Here is a 16,039-nt window from a genome sequence, read left to right on the forward strand (position 1 = left end):
CCTCCGTCAAACCTGTCTTACAGTCCTGCCTCCTTCTCGTTTCCTCTTTCTTTTTGCTCCCACACTGTCTCTTTTGGCACAGCATCAACAGCGATTCCAGTGTTGCGGGTTGTAGTCCCATCAGCTTTTATCAGCTTTTGTGTGAGTGTGTGTGTGTGTGTGTGTGTGTTAAAGGTAACAGCCTCTACACCCCCCAACCCCACTCCCCAAAACCCCCACCCCACACTCTCATGGTGATTAGTCTCCTGACCTTGATGCTACTGAGTCAGCATCATGCTAATTATGTGTTTATGCAACATCTCCTCGTGTGAATGTAACACTCAATACCCTCATGTTCTGTTTGGGAGGGGATGGTGATTACTATAGGCATATCTTACCCATGTGTAAACTCTAAACTCATTTCACTCGATATGCACTGATGCATAAGGCATCAGAGAGGCTGACATTAAAAAAATGTGTTTAATGTTAATGCTGTATAACATTATTTGTGCTGTGTATCCTTTAATGTGTCTATATTGTGCTTTTCACTCTCCATCTTCAACCTGAGGACCGGATTTGTAAAACTGCGGGCACAGTTTGCAAATCTGACGATACGAATTTATAATCGGAGGGTTTATTTGTCTGTTTATAAATCTGCATACAGATTTGTAAACTGATGCCACAGATTTGCACGTGGATTTTTTTTTTTTCACCATGTGACCCCTGGTTTCCTAAATAACAGTGAGTGAAGGCTCCGTTTTGTGAAAGCTGGTCACCGTTATGTCACATCCATTGCCTCTTTTGCCTATGTCACATCTTTGGTATGAGCAAGCCCAGACCATTCCTGAGTGTGTTTGTGTGTGATGTCGCTGACGTCACAGTACATGATTTCAAGCACTTACCTCTCATTGCCATTTGCTGCCAAAATATAGCCAAGTTGACGCTTTAAGGTGCCTCCTCAACAAGGGGCCGTAGAGAGCGCATTTATTTCACACATGACCATAAGAAGCCAGTTCATTTCTGTTCAAAGTTAGCAATTCTGCTCACCCCAACACCCAATCCTGCATGCTGTACACGCTTCACGCATGTGACGTTGCACACAAACAAATGTCCTTTCCATTCAAAGCATGGAGGAACAGACTGGGGCATTAATCAAATGCCTGCCGTGGATAAGCGCTCCTCCCGTTCCAGCCTCTTTTCACTGGAAACATGATTAGAGCTTGGAGCCCGGGGCTGAGGATTTGAGAAACAGGTCTACTTACATGTCGATGTTCCGGTGGCCACCGCATGCATCTCTATACAGATTTGCCTCACCAGATATACCATATCCAATCGGTAAAAGGGATTAGATTAGGCTTTCTACATACGCACAGTAGGAACCACAACAATGCTGTTAGGGCATGGAATGATAGAACCACCGTGGCATTGCCAGCGTCTGGAGAAATTATCTGTGTGTGTGTGTGTGTGTCTGTTTGCGCCTGCACATGCACACATGCATATGTGTGTGGCTTTCAGTGTCCCTGTTTCACATTTCATGTCTACATAAAGCTCATAGTGTGTTAATGAACCATGTGTGTGTGGATTTGTAGGCATGTCTGTGTGTGAGTGTGCACTCACATGTGTCTGGGGTATTTTACCATCGTGGATACACAGGCTTCAGGGCAGGAGCTGCTCCCTCTGGGAAGATTCCTGCTGTTTGTGATATTACCTCTATGGCTGGTTACGTTGCAGGAAGGCCAGGAAGCCACAGTGCTGGTTAGCAATTTGCAATATTATATTAGTATGATTCCTGCTTCCAGTGCCTCAATTCTGTAATCTCTATTTTGAAGTTAGCTGCAAAAGAGAGATTCCTTTTAGGAGCTTTTTGAGTGGTATTTATTCCAAACAGTTTGTATCCTCTGCTTTACTAAAACACAATGGAGACCCACAGAGCCAATAAGTAAAATCAAACAATGTGTTGTCACTGATTTAGCACTTCTCGTCCCTTAAATTACCCCCTAAGCAGCTTCAAAAGTAGAAAAACATTTTTTTCTCCCCCTAAATATCTCACATAGATATTCTGTATCTGCTGATTGCAACACTACTGAGTGAAATATTCATATTAAAGATGCCATGTTTTATGGCAGCACTATTACACAAATTGAAAATATCTGGGTGTCTTTTGCATCATTTAATACACATTTCCCTGTAATGAACCCACCGATGGGACCTGCAGGGCTTTTAAGAGTTAATCAAACAGGTATTCTGTGGAATGCCGACAGGGCAAAAGCCATTTTGCAGAACACTTCTTAACGCCACCATTTATTACGTCTTAACACCATATAAAAATATGTACTGAAACTTCTCTATGAAGTATGAAATGCAAATAAGGAACACCATTGGCTGAAGTGCTTGAAAACACAGTGGCATGGGAAAAAGTGCAGTCTCATCTTACTGTGCTTACTTACTTTTCTTATCTTACAGTATTATGCTAGACAATTTTTGCCCCATAAGGCTTCTATGTTATTCTGCTTTATGTGACATCTACCACAACCCCAGGCATGGAAAAGACCTGCTGGCCTCTATGCAATCTGGAATGAATATGGTTAGGTGCATTTAAGGCCAACATTGCATTGTACCAGTGTTAACCTCATGTTTGTTCATTTTCGGTTTCTGTTCCTGGAGCAGGTTGGGAAACATTTTAGATGAATGTCGCATTTAATTGCACAGGAGCAGTTTGGTTCTAAGTGTCCAAAGCAGGGATCAAACTGGCAACTGTTCATTTATCAGACATCCTACACATGCAGAAGATATGCTGGTGTTTCTGTAAAAGGTTTGGATGTCACTCTCTCACTTTCAAATTCCTCAGTGTCAGTCTCTTTATAATTTGGGTGTGATTTTCTTGTTTCTTTGCCTTGCACACTAATGTAAAATAACACAGAGCACAGAGCTTGTGGCTGGAAGGTGACTGATTTGAGTCCCAAACCACCATGGTAAATCTTGGAAAACCTTGGGCAAGTAAAGAAAACAAGACACTCTCTACCTTTGTAGAGCAACTACATGTCAAGGTGCCCTTGAGCAAGGTGCTCAACCCTGAACTACTCATGTTGGAACTGCTTTAAGGCCAAAAGTACAGAGTGTGGTAGTAACGGATAGCTCTATTGGATGGATGTGTGTGTACTGTAACCTTTCCTCCACCTGTAACTACTCCACTGAGCTGCTGCTGTAAATAATAAAAAAAAATCCTTCTCAGTCACCTCACTTGTCTAAATACAGATTAAAGCGATGATTAAAACTAAAAAATGATAAAGAAGATAAGATAAGATAAGATAAGATAAGATATTCCTTTATTAGTCCCACGGTGGGGAAATTTCACGCATCACAGCAGCAAAGTGGATAGCAAGAAGAGTGTTCATCCTCTATTACTGAAAGTCTTGTATGGAGCTGAATTTCTATCCTAGGTTGTTCGCTGTAATGGCGTGACAGGGCTGACACTCCTGCTCACAAACAGATGGGCTGATGGTAAATAATGAGCGAGGGAGTCGGGGTGCAATGTCCCTGCCAGAGGCCAACACCACATAAAGGCGCTAGTTAGAGGTGGATGTGTAAGAGTCTCACATACAAAGATATATAAATAGTACAATGCAACTTGAAAGGCGCCCGTTAGTAACATGGACTGATCAGCTAGTGTCTTTGCAAAATATAATTTTATTTTACCTTGATAGGATAACTAGGCTGGACTGCAGAGTAATCACTCTCTCTAAAGCTTCTTATAGTAGTCTTTGTTTTGTGTAAAAAGTTAAGCTGTGATTAAAAATTTCACTTAGCTGTAATAAACACCAAATATTCTACCAATGCTTTTACTATGACTGCTGAAACAGCAAAAATCAGAAACTTTATTTATATATATATATATATTTCAAATATAAAAACAACAGGGAAACAATTTGAACAAGAAGACAAAATAATAAAACATAGGTTAGAGTTAACAATAGCAAGTAAAAAATAGAGTAAGCAAGTAAAACAAGATAAGTTAAAATCATGAAAAAGGCTCGTAAAAAAAACATTTTTTTACGAGACTCAAAGGAAGAAAATGCACAAATGAACAGAAGTGTGGCTCAACTTAAAAAAAAAAATGAAATAAAGGATGCAGGTTATTGATCTTTGTACTTAAAGAAATGTGATGCTGTAATAAATAATAAGAGGTAAATAAATTGTTTAGTTTGTACCTTTAATCAATGAAACAGTTTGAATTTTATGTGAATGGGATCTCATTAGAAACCAGTTAAAATGAGTCCAGGTACATAGAGCTGAGATGTAAATACAGGTCTTCTGATTATATGTATATATGAGCAGAGAGCTAGCCACAGAGCTGCCTACAGAAACACGTTTTGCTTTGAAAAGTTTTTTTCTAGCTTTGCTAAATGTAAGACTTCTCAAGCAAAGTGCTCAATATAGGGATTTTTTTTCTTACATATGCATCCACTGGACAATTTGGACTCAAGCCACAAGATACACCTTTAAAGTAATGAAATTTAACTATCCAAAAGGAGCATGTCTCTCCGCTAGAGAGTGATTATAAAAGAGCTGCCCTCCAGACTGCAGCTCATTAGCCAAAACTGATCCGTACCTTTTACCTCTCTCCTCCCTCTCCAATTGAAGCTCTGAATTTTGCTCACGTTAGCTAATTACCTGTCCACCTCTCCCTTGTCCACTCCTCTGTTATCCACTTGTACGCTCTCCCCTATCTCCCTCCTTTTTTCCTGTCCGTGCTCCTCTTCCCTCCCAATGTACTGCCTGTGCTTCTCTTCCACTCCTGTTACCATCTTCTATTCTCTATCCCGTTCCCCATCTGCTTCCTATTTACTAGCCATCCTCATCCTATCCCTTATCCCCTTTCTTTCCTTTTCCCATTCATCTTTTCTCCCCATTGCTATTGTTCTCTCCTCCTTCATCCCTGGTTATGCTCTTTCCTCCTTCTTTCCTTCAGTTAATGGGAAGAAAAAAAATACTAATTACATTTCTGCATTCCTCATGCAGAAATCATGTTTGCAGGAAAACACCATTTATATTTATTTATATATAAGTCATTTGCATAATTGCAATTTTACAAATAATGGCTGATGATAAATTTGGTTTATTGTATGTAACTAAACAAAAATTAATTTGACATTAAGGAAAATCTATCTATCTATCTATCTATCTATCTATCTATCTATTAATACTGTGTAATAATAGATAGTAATAGTGTGTGTAATAGTGTGTGTGTGTGTCAGGCGTTACCATACAGTATTCAGAAGTAGATTGCAGGGGGGTCTCTAGTATAGTAATAGTAGTGCTATCTGAGAGCCTTTATAGGACCATATCATGCAGTGGTACTAAGGATTTCAAACATATAATTAAAATCCCTCCACTTTTGGGTGGTAACATGACAAATGAATGAGACAAATGAGGTCCTTAGCATACGTCACAAATAATTTGCTTATGATAGAGGTGGGGGCAACAGGATACCAATCATTTAAAGATGTTACCTCACTCTGCTTTGGCACTAGAAAAATGATGGATGTCTTGAAGCAAGAGACTCCACTCCAGCCAACTGCACCACGCACGCTCTGAACACACGGCCTGGGATACCATCTGAGCCGAGCGCTTTGCAGGTGTTGACGCACTTGAATGACCTTGAATGATGGTGGGACCCAGATCAGTGCTGACGACTTTGAAATGGGTATAAAGAGTCTGGGAGGGAGGCGGCACTACTGGCTTCACAGCTGGGTTTCCCCTTGTAGTCCCTGCCATAAGCTACATGTGTTATCAGCACTTAGCTGTGTCTTGATCTTCTCGCCGTCCCGTTTGGCCGCTGTGATCGTTCTCCAGAGATTGTAACGGGTTTTAATATTTTCCCTTCATCTCTGGAGGTGAGGGCGGTGTCTTGGTGTTGACAGCAGCTCGAAGGATTGTCTTAATGGTGGGTGTGACTTGTTTCAGCCTCTGCCTATAGGCGGACAGGAGCAGGATGAAAGAGTGATCTGGTTTTCCAAACGCTGGGTAGAGAAGGGCTTTGTAGGCATTCTGCAAGGGAGAAGCATTTACTTGAAGTCCAAAACCACGATGAAAGCTGCTTCAGGGTGCACGTTTTCCAGGGTACTGATTGTCCCATACAGTTCTCTGAGGACCAGGCCTGTGTCGGCTTGTGATGGGATGTACACAGCCATTACAATAACAGCCATAAACTCCCTTGGTAGGCAAACCAGAATGGGTGACACAGAAGCGTGAGATATTCCAGAGGATATTTGAGAGAGCAGGTTTACTGACTAAAGTCTGAATTTGTTAACCCAGAGTTCAGGGAAAACCTAGGATTCTCAGCTCCAAGAAGCGAGATTAGATGAACTCTTGGTCAGTTGTCATAGTAACTCATGCTCTGAAGCCAACCTGCTTGGTAGCATGTTTAGTTGAACAAGTTTTAGTTAGAAAAACTGTGAGACTGCATCATTTTACTTGGGAAACAGTTGTCAAGGACATGGCATGCAATTTTTTGGGGGCGACCCCATCCACATTGAGGTCCATAGAAGTATTCACAAGTACAGTAACTGGTTTCTTACTTTCAAATTGTTATAAAGTCTGGCTTTCTTGCTTGGTGATAAAGCGACAACTCTGGTTTCTCTCATTGGCTTGTATTCTTGTGCTTTAGGCTGTTCAAATGCATGTATTTTTATGTGTCTTCTGATTTATACATAACATCTTGGGAAGTGCTGCTTTAAATTTCATATCTATCTTTCCTTTTATCTTTCTTTCTTTCTTTCTATCTCAACCACATCCCTCTCCTCCTCCTTCCTCATCCTCTCTCACCACCCATGCTTACCTCCCTCCCTCCCTCCCTTCTCCTTCTTCCTTCCACTTCTCTATCTTCTGCCGTGCCATCAGCATCGAGCTCCTCTGTGGTTAACTAGCGCCATCAGATTGTGTTACCTTTCATTGTCTGCTAATTGGATTTAGGTGCTGTTAATTGTATTCGGTGTTCTATCCGCTCACAGCTGTGTAGGCTGAGGCAAAGCACCGTGATTACTCTCATGCCGCTAATTGCGCTGACGAGGATACCGCGGCACAGGCAAGCGTTCGTAATGACAGTAAACAGATTTGTCAATTTGTATGTCGGAGTAAAGTGTGCACACGCTTAGTGGGTTAAAGTGTGTGTGCGTGTGTGTGTACATGGTGTGTATGTGAGTGTGCGCAAGTGTTTGTGTGTATGCTGTGCTTGTTATTATAAATGTATTGGAGAAAAAAAAAACAGAAAATAGTGATAGTGGCATACATGATAAAGATTCTAATGAACTGCAAAAGCATGTTTATGTAGCCAATTATGTATTTAGTTGTGGGCGGGGCTGTTTTTGTTGATGATCTTGTCTAATGTGACACTTAATGTTGATTAACAACATGGAATTAAATTGAATTATGATACTTTCCATTACCATTTTCTTTTTTTTATGGTATAAATTGCAAATTATACAGTATACACGTTGGAAAAATTCACACACACACCCATACACACACACACACACACACACACACACACACACACACACACACACACATCTATCTATCTATCTATCTAGTCTGAATATTTCACTCTTATGCAAAGACTTCTTTATAATTTGTTTGGAAAGATATGACTTTGTTGTGTTAATTACCTGCAGTAAAATCTGACTAAACCCAACTAAAGTAGGCTCAACTGCAGAGGCGCAGACATCACTTTAAATTCTATCGCATTTCTCACCCCCTTGACTTGTTCTCTTTATTTATATGTATATCACCACATAAAAGCGGATTTGATCATAATTGAAATGCATGCCGAGACATGGAGGCACAGATTGGGCAGTCATGAAACTGTTTTGGCAGCACTAATTTATGGTTGCATCGAGGGAACGGCATGCTTTTTGCATATTATGACACGAACAATTATGGTCCTCTGCGCTTTAAAGTGGAGCAGAGAAGCTTTGGAGTGCGGTGCAGACAATGCAGTTCAACTTATGCTTGGAGTCAGCAAACTGATAGCCTATTCACTTATTCGCAGCTTTGTCAACTTCCAGTGCTCTATATGCGATGAGTGGGGTAAAGCCAGGAGAGACATAAAGGGAAGGAACCGACTGTGCTCTCAGTGTTGAGAGTTTATTGCGTGCAAAGTAAATCATGACTGTCACTGCTAAAGTTGCCTCAGTGGACCGAGCCGTCTCATTTTACCATCATTTCATTTCATTGGGGACAAGTTTAGATTAAAGACAATTAAATAGCCTACTCTAATAGTCTGTCTTGAAATAGACTTATGTTTCTTGAGGCAGTGGTACACTTAAGATTGCTGACCAGAAATTTGCTTTCGCCAATTAACACACCATCTGGGAAAATGTAACAACTGCTGTCAAAAAGCCGCTAAGCAAGGCGCTTAGAGAAATATCAAGTCATATATAACATCTATAGGACCGGTAGGAATTGCAACATCGGCTGAACTTGTTCCCTCCTACACAAGTCTCTGGCATGGTTCCCACAACTCCCATCTCCTTGAGGTATGGTGGCCTGTAATGGACACAAACAATTAAGTCACAGCTTCCCCACAGAGAAGAATAGGCTGGCTAATTAAAGCAGCCAACAAATCCAACTGAACTGTCTGTGGAAGAGGTAATATATCAATATATCTGCAAAATTCTGTATAATACTGATATGACAATTGCTTTTTTTTTTTTTTTTTTTTTTTTTTTTTTTTTGGCTTGACAACAAGGCCGTGTGCTGAAATGTCGCTCAGCTAATTGGTTAGGCAGCGTTTGTTCCAAAATGAAGCTGAGGGCCGGTGAGTGAGTTTTGAAAGTCAGAAATGTCAGCAGCTGGCAAAGGAATAGTGGAGTTCACTGCATATTGATTGAAACAGCATCAGATCCTCACAGATGTGTTATAGTCATTTAAAGGGCAGGAAAAATTGTATTATTCTAGAGACACATGACTTGGACTTGACTTGGACTCAAGTCACAGATATGGTGACATTAGACTCGCCTTGACAGACTCAAGAAACACTTGCAACTCGACTCTGACTTGAACACTGATGACTTGTAACTTCATTTGGACCTGAACCTTTTGACTCGATAGTCGTCCTCCCTCAAAGCCCAAGATTAAAAATGAAGCAATTAACCCATGCTCGCAGGCTCCATGCTGGCGTAAGGACGGCTGAGGAAGTGACCTTGACCTCTCGAAGCAAACGAGACTTGCGCTGACATCAGCAAATCAGCATATTCCAGATCCACACTGACCTACAGCGACTCAGCTGGCAGCCTAAATCTGATCAAATCAATCAATCGGCACTGGCTAACATAAGGAACCATAGACAGAACCTTGGAGGGGGAAGATGAGCGGGACAGAGGTACTTGTGTGTGCATGCACTCGTGTAGGTGTGTATTTGGGAGAACAGAGCAGAGGAGTGTGTGTATGCATGCATGGTAGAGAGGCATAAGGAGGCTTAAGGAGTCAAACCTCAAAGTTTAGGACTTTGGTCTTGACACAGACTTGCAGAACAATGACTTGCTCTCACTTCTGTTATTACCCACTTAACCACAATTGGCTGATATGGAGCTGCTCTTTGGCCAACAGTAGGGAGCTTTGCTTTAATCGGGCAGCTCCCATGTGCCTAACTTTGAATAAGAGGCATTCAGGTGCTGGGGAAAACGCATACATACTCATGAAACCTACTCCAGATAAATAAAGATGAAAAAAGGCGGGAGGGCAAGCTTAACGGCTACTGTGGCCAGTCCCAAGTGAATACTGAAGAAGCGAGGAGGGAGGACAGTAACATGGCTGTGATGTGGTTGGAAACATCGACTGATCAATAGTGTATAAATAACGACTGCAGCGCGTTTATCACCACTGTTCCCATTACAGATACAAATTGATCACCCTCCTGTTTACACTGAAATGCAAATGTGGATCAGTGCAGGCCTGAAAATATACCTCAACTGTGAAAGTTTGATCAACAATAAATGAAGTTTTACAGCAAGCCCCTCCCCCCAGCACACACACACACACTTGACTCTTGACTCCCTTGGTTCCCCCCTGTCTTCCCGCCACCAGCTGACACTTGTCCATTGATGTACGTCTCCATCCATTCATCCTGGACCCTGATTTTTCCCTCATCACTTCATCCCCTCTATCCCTTCATCCCTCATCCCTCCCTTCGGACCCTCAATCCATCCCTCCTGCAGCATCCCGGCTCTCCGTCAATACAGCAAACTCTTCCATATTCATGTCTATATTGGCATGGTCTTTTGTTAATGAAATCATACGCTGTGATTTCTTTTTTTCATGACATATTATAGGAAGCCTGATATTTTCCTCCAAGCGAAGAGAATGTTGAAAGACCCTGAGAGAAGCAGAGAAAAGCAATCAATACATTGTTGGGAGGAGAGTGCGTGTTCACAGTGTGATATGGGAAGACTCCGTAAGTGCTGTTAACAACAAAAATGCAACAAAAGCAGCATTTTGTTTGTATGTGCCTGTGTGTGTGTGTGGGGTAGTAAGCTGCATTTGCATGTCCATGAAACTCGTATCTGCTCCCATTCTTTCTCTGTCCTCTCTCCTTCTTTCTATATCTATTTTTCTGTCTTCCCTCCCTCTCGTTCCGTCTCCTCCTTGCTCTCTCGCTCCTCTCTCTTTCCACTCTCCGGGTTCTTTATTAGACTCTTCAGGAAAAAAAAAACAAATAAAACAAAGCGCTGCATTACAGCTCTCTAATTACTCATTTGACGGCGCAGCCTCTCACAGTTTACAGGCCAAACTCGAATAAAATGGGGGGCAGAAAATGTCCCGCATAACATCAACCGCAAGTGCAAACATCACATCCATCTTGGGCGCTGTGAGTCGGCTGGTATAACTAATGTGTTTGTGTGTGGTACTCCATCAGCTAATGTGGATGTGTCTGTGTGTGTGTGTGTGTGTGAGAGAGAGAGAGAGAGAGAGAGTGTGTGTGTGTTTGTGTGTGAGTGTTTCAACTAAGTAGTGCATTTGGTGTGTGTGTGTTTGTCCATTTTTCTCTATGTCTCACTGCGAATGCCTCAGTGAGGATAGTGTGTGTGTGTGTGTGTGTGTGTGTGTGTGTGTGTGTGTGTGTGTGTGTGTTTGTGTGTGTAGGTGTGTGGGTGTGTGTATGAATCACCTAGTATAACTAATGTGTGCTGGCGCAGGGTAAATGGGTGGGGGTGGGGGGGGGTGTAAAGCCGCATCAGCATTTACATCACTGTAGCTGTCCCTGTAAAGATGCACACATCTATGTGTCGTGCACACACACACGCAGACACACACACACACACACTCACACACACTGCAGTCCACTCCCTTAGTCATTCCAATGTCTTCTTTATGTTCATTAGTCATTCTGCTCTCTGCTCCAGCATCTTCAACGTGCTGCCTCCTTCCAAAAGCGATGCCATGGCTCCCCTGAGCCTGTTTACGGATGCTCTTTTTATCTACTGTGGCCAATCAATGCCTCTTTCAAGTGATTTGGTACAGGTTATGTAAGATTGGACGATAATAGAGAGCTGGGAGAGCGGCCTCAGACTCCTCATGTTTTGCCTCCTCTATCGTCTCATGTAATGAGAAGTGACGCATGTTTTTACCAAGTCACAGTAACCCTTTGTTCTAAATGCTACTAAACAGTGACTGCAGACAGTGATTTAGTCTTTTTAAACTCTTTAAACTTTGGTAATAGCTCCTTGGTTTCCTCTGAGAAAAATCTGTAGTTTTAGGCCAGTATTGTCCACATAATTTTAATCTGCTCATTTTAATCTATAATTGAACTCAAATGTGTCTACTGTTAGTGATATCGTTACACCAGCACTGTTGCCTTTCTATTTAAATAGATAGTCTTTATGCTGCTTATTAACCACAGTTCCTTGTGTGCACTCATCACATTTGACATTAATAGAGAGCTCGACTTCCATTTAAAAACACGATAGATATGACATAACTGAACTCCGACACCTATAGTCTTACTGGTAGAAATGAAGTTTGATTTGGTTAAACTGAGAAAAATGATCAATTTTAACAAGTCCTTTCATCTCATTGAGATAATCCTACTTGTTCCAAAAGCAGTTTCACTTGTGTTCAGAAATATTGTTAGAAACGAGTATAAATATGAAACAAGGCAGAATGAGGCAGATCAGCCCACTAGTATCAAGAAAATGACGCTAAGACAAACTTTGATCACTTTTGACTGGACATATGTATAAGGTACTTTGTCTTTGCGCTGTTTATTGGTATATTTGTATTTGTACATTGTTTGCATATTGTTACTTACACTATATTACCAAAAGTATTCGCTCACCTGCCTTTACTCATACTATGAACTGAAGTGCCATCCCATTCCTAACCCATAGAGTTCAATGATGTCGGTCCACCTTTTGCAGCTATTACAGCTTCAACTCTTCTGGGAAGACTGTCCACAAGGTTGAGGAGAGTGTTTATAGGAATTTTTGACCATTCTTCCAAAAGCGCATTGGTGAGGTCACACACTGATGTTGGTCGAGAAGGCCTGGCTCTCAGTCTCCGCTCTAATTCATCCCAAAGGTGTTCTATCGGGTTCAGGTCAGGACTCTGTGCAGGCCAGTCAAGTTCATCCACACCAGACTCTGTCATCCATGTCTTTATGGACCTTGCTTTGTGCACTTGTGCACAGTCATGTTGGAAGAGGAAGGGGCCCGCTCCAAACTGTTCCCACAAGGTTGGGAGCATGGAATTGTCCAAAATGTTTTGGTATCCTGAAGCATTCAAAGTTCCTTTCACTGGAACTAAGGGGCCAAGCCCAGCTCCTGAAAAACAACCCCACACCATAATTCCTCCTCCACCAAATTTCACAGTCGGCACAATGCAGTCTGAAATGTACCGTTCTCCTGGCAACCTCCAAACCCAGACTCGTCCATCAGATTGCCAGATGGAAAAGCGTGATTCATCACTCCAGAGAACGCGTCTCCACTGCTCTAGAGGCCAGTGGCGGCGTGCTTTACACCATTGCATCCGACGCTTTGCATTGCACTTGGTGATGTGTGGCTTGGCTGCAGCTGCTCGGCCATGGAAACCCATTCCATGAAGCTCTCTGCGTTCTGTACTTGGGCTAATCTGAAGGTCACATGAAGTTTGTAGCTCTGTAGCAATTGACTGTGCAGAAAGTCGGCGACCTCTTTGCACTATGCGCTTCAGCATCCGCTGACCCCTCTCCGTCACTTTACGTGGCCTACCACTTGGTGGCTGAGTTGCTGTTGTTCCCAAATGCTTCCATTTTGTTATAATAGAGCTGACAGTTGACTGTGGAATATTTAGGAGCGAGGAAATTTCACGACTGGATTTGTTGCACAGGTGGCATCCTATGACAGTTCCATGCTGGAATTCACTGAGCTCCTGAGAGCGGCCCATTCTTTCACAAATGTCTTGTTTCACAGTCTGCATGCCTGAGTGCTTGATTTTATACACCTGTGGCCAGGCCAAGTGATTAGGACACCTGATTCTGATCATTTGAATGGGTGAGCGAATACTTTTGGTAATATAGTGTATATTGTGTGTTCTTTGTTACCTGCCTAGGGACTACGGATGTAAATTAATATTCTTGCTAACTCCGGCATGTTTATATCTTGTATTTTATACTGATGTTCAAGTTAATCTGTGCACCACTGATAAACAGAATTGTAATTATTTATGCAGACAGTGCCATTAGTGCTGCTGCACCGCTTTAGTAAATCAGGTCGTAAATGTTGAGACAGAGATTTTTTTGCAGTGTAATGACAGTTTGTTGTTTTCTCAGACTTCAAAAAAAAAAAAAAGGTATCACAGAAAACAAAGCATTGCCATCCTGAAGTTTAACATTGAAGTGAATTTGAACTGATTGCCAGCTTTGGTTCTACTCAGTCTGAATTCTCTCTCTTCCTGTCACTCTTTTATTCCCCCTGTTAGATCTCCTCTTGTTCTGGTCTTTTAATTTGCTGCTATTGTTCCTGGGAAATAAGAATATGCAAATAGGACGACTGCGACGGAGTAGCCATGTGCCACGTTCGCACACAGCGAGAATATTATTCTTCGTTGCCATGCTCGGGCTAATTAGCGTGATTTGATTGTTAATGCACTGCCAATTAGAGGTGGCGGGCGTCACTATGGCTCCGCTTGACAGCCCTCATTTAGAGGTGAGCGAGAGGCTCGGGCGAGATGGGCTCTGGCTGGGAGCAGGCAGGCTGTTACACAGGCTGTCTGAGTCAGTTAGCCTGTTACAGACTCTGTGTGTGTGTGTGTGTGTGTGTGTGTGTGTGTGTGTGTGCGGTCTGATTTAAGCTGCCTCTGACTATCTGTTTGTGTGTATGTGTGCCTGTGTCTGCGCACCAACATCTGTGTGCATGTGTGTGATTTATTTTACGCTGTCTGTATCTATTATTTTGCATGTGCTTGTATAAGTGTGTCATGTGCTTTTTGTATGCATTTGTGTGTGTGTGTGTGTGTGTGTGTGTGTGTGGGTGGGTGTGTGCTACAAGCTGTCTTTTAGCACCATGATGAAGGAAGTGAGCAGGGGAGGGAATGCATGCCATCTCATCCTATAATGCACACATGTGAGGTGAAACACTCCCTCCCTCACATGCTCTGAGGCTTTTAGGTGCTCTCTCACACTTAGTCTGTCTTGATCTATAATATCAACACCTCTCCGTACCGTATGTGACTTTGCCCACAACTATACATGGATTTAAAAGCCTGTGTACACTTTCATGTATTATGTAAGACTTCAATACTTCCATATTCTGGGCTTATGAGTTTGAAATCTTAAAGGAAAATTTCACCCTGGGACTCCATAGGACCCCAAGAGACATTTAGCAATCAGATATTGTAATTTGCTTTGTGTGTGTGTGTGTGTGTGTGTGTGTGTGGCAGTTTCCGTCAACCTACATCGTCACTTCTACTTGGTGATGGTGTGGACAGAGCTGCTGTCTCTCTGCCTCCCTGTGCGATGGACAGCAGTGCAGAGGAGCACCCAACTCTTTGATTCTGGGCGTCTGAGACCAAAAGTGCAATGTTTACCTTTGATGTTTTAGATGGTTGAAAAATTGTCTGCTCTCAAACTCCATTGTAGCTGTGCTGCAGGCATCCTGACACAATGTCACATTGTCTACATTTGGGCAGTCGTTTTTTCGGGAATAAGAAAAAACACAACCAAAAAGAGAGAAAGAAAGTAAGCAAGGTCCAGAGATGCAAGTTACATCTGTTTTTTTTTTTTTTTTTTTTTTTGTTTTTTTTTGGAAGTGTTTGAGAGTGAAACTATGTCATGAGTAAAATAGCCTTCCCCTATTATCCCCTATTACCTTGAGCCTCGTGTTTCACTGAATGGTGAGAATTTTTGGGCTTCCGTTTCAGCTTCCGTCCGCTCTAAGGAAAATGTTTCCATGGTGAAAGAGTGATGACAAAAAACAAGCGGCTGTCAAAAAACAGAGCTTTCAAGAGGTAATATTCAATCATGCCATTGAAAGACAACAAATTATTTGGACTGTTCATCAGTTGTACTTTCAAGTTCAAATTCAGATGGACTACTGGAGAGACAGAGGAAGATGGACTGATCTTAGTAGTTCCCTGATTTTTGCACTATAATTAGGAATCTTTGTGCAGGCTTTCTTTTTTATACGAAGGAGAAAGAAAAGCAAGAATAAATGATTAATTTTGGTCCTTTGCTGAGACAGCTTACCAGCTGGTAATTGTTGGTTGTATTAGTTTATGGAGAATACGCTTTGGTGGCTTAGAAGTCAAGGCTAACTTACTCTAATTCACTCCCATTCAGGTTCAGAATGGAAAAATCTGTTCTGTGAACCATAAAAGTTGCTACTCATAGGCAATTTAATCTTGTGAATATCAAGCTGGCATGTGCTCTCACTAAAATTACCTTCTGGAGTAAGTTAGCCTTGACGTCTAAGCTACCAAAGCATAACCCACACTTATATAAGCACCTGATATTTGTGAGGGACAGATGTGATCAGAACTGAAAATTGCATCCATATTGTCTTTAAGGTGTGTCCAACTTGTAACAGATTTC

The 16,039-nt window shown here is 42.0% G+C and overlaps 1 long non-coding RNA gene across 1 annotated transcript; it reads right to left on the minus strand.

Moving 5' to 3' along the window:
• Positions 1–460: 460 nt before the first annotated feature.
• On the minus strand, positions 461–15,789 carry LOC115371142 (uncharacterized). The gene is made up of 4 exons (XR_003929333.1): positions 15,735–15,789; positions 6,690–6,696; positions 4,559–4,563; positions 461–471 (listed from the first exon to the last, which is right to left on the minus strand). It is a non-coding gene; the product is annotated as an uncharacterized LOC115371142 (long non-coding RNA).
• Between the last annotated feature and the right edge of the window lie 250 nt (positions 15,790–16,039).

The sequence above is a fragment of the Myripristis murdjan genome, chromosome 14, assembly GCF_902150065.1.
Source record: "Myripristis murdjan chromosome 14, fMyrMur1.1, whole genome shotgun sequence".
NCBI lineage: Eukaryota > Metazoa > Chordata > Actinopteri > Holocentriformes > Holocentridae > Myripristis > Myripristis murdjan.